Here is a 973-nt window from a genome sequence, read left to right as displayed (position 1 = left end):
AAAGTTACTCAGAAATAATGGATTTTAATAAATGTAATTTAGTTTTAAAAAACAACAACAACTTGATTTTGCGGCCATTTTTGGCGGTGCCTATTATTAAAATATATTTAGAAAAAAAAAAACGCTTATCCAGGTAAGTAGAAGAGTCATTTAGTTTGTCTTTGGTAACATTTATTTGGGGTATATTTATTTTTTCACCTTTTCTTTTTTTTTTTTTTCTTTTCTTTTTTGTTGGCTGTTCTGAAAAATCACCTCAATGTTTCTCCTCCCGAAAGAGGGGATAATTCCTGGGAGGATGGTCTTGTCGAACTGGACAGAAACTAAGAATTTGGAAGTGTTCACATTTTTGTTACTTTTTGCTATTGTCGAAAATAATAATATATCCCAAAATTATGAAAAATCATCGAGTTAAAAGTTATTTTTACGGAAAATTGGGTAAAGTTGCTTTAAACTTTATAAAGTAGACACGGACACACAGGGAACATAACTCGCAACGAATATTTTAGATCATGGCTACAATTTGGCCTTTTGGCCAAGATCAAAGTGCAGTATCTGTTCTTAAGATGCTGCACTTCCATTTCATTGTTCTCTTTCGGTGGAGGAGAAAACTTCTCCTTCACGACTGAGACAATTTTTTTTTATTTTTGTACCTTTTCTCCGCGTTAAAAAACAACCTTGGTGTCTAACTCTGTCTCGTGGGGAGGCATTGTAAATAGCTACAATATTTGTTGTCTAACGATAGACTTTATTTTACTAAAAACACAATAGCAGTTGTTCTATTCGACGAATTTTCGTAATTTGGGGATATACTGCTACTTTCGACATGACAATTAAGTACGTAATGTTGGTTTTACTTAAAACGACATACTTGTTTTTAATCGATTCGTCGATTGTATTTTAACAAACATCAAAAATATTTTTTTGTCAAAATGTCGAGATGTACCAACTAAACACTAACCTTTCAAATGCTGAT

The 973-nt window shown here is 32.1% G+C and overlaps 1 pseudogene; it reads left to right on the top strand.

Annotated features, from left to right (window-relative positions):
- Window positions 1–513: 513 nt before the first annotated feature.
- LOC145241857 (U2 spliceosomal RNA) lies at window positions 514–747 on the top strand (annotated as a pseudogene).
- Window positions 748–973: the final 226 nt, after the last annotated feature.

Source organism: Euprymna scolopes, chromosome 20 (genome assembly GCF_053919585.1).
Source record: "Euprymna scolopes isolate OS-2025 chromosome 20, ASM5391958v1, whole genome shotgun sequence".
In the NCBI taxonomy this organism is placed as follows: domain Eukaryota; kingdom Metazoa; phylum Mollusca; class Cephalopoda; order Sepiida; family Sepiolidae; genus Euprymna; species Euprymna scolopes.
Note: the sequence above shows the minus strand (reverse complement) of the source record. Positions and strands in the feature narration are given on the sequence as shown.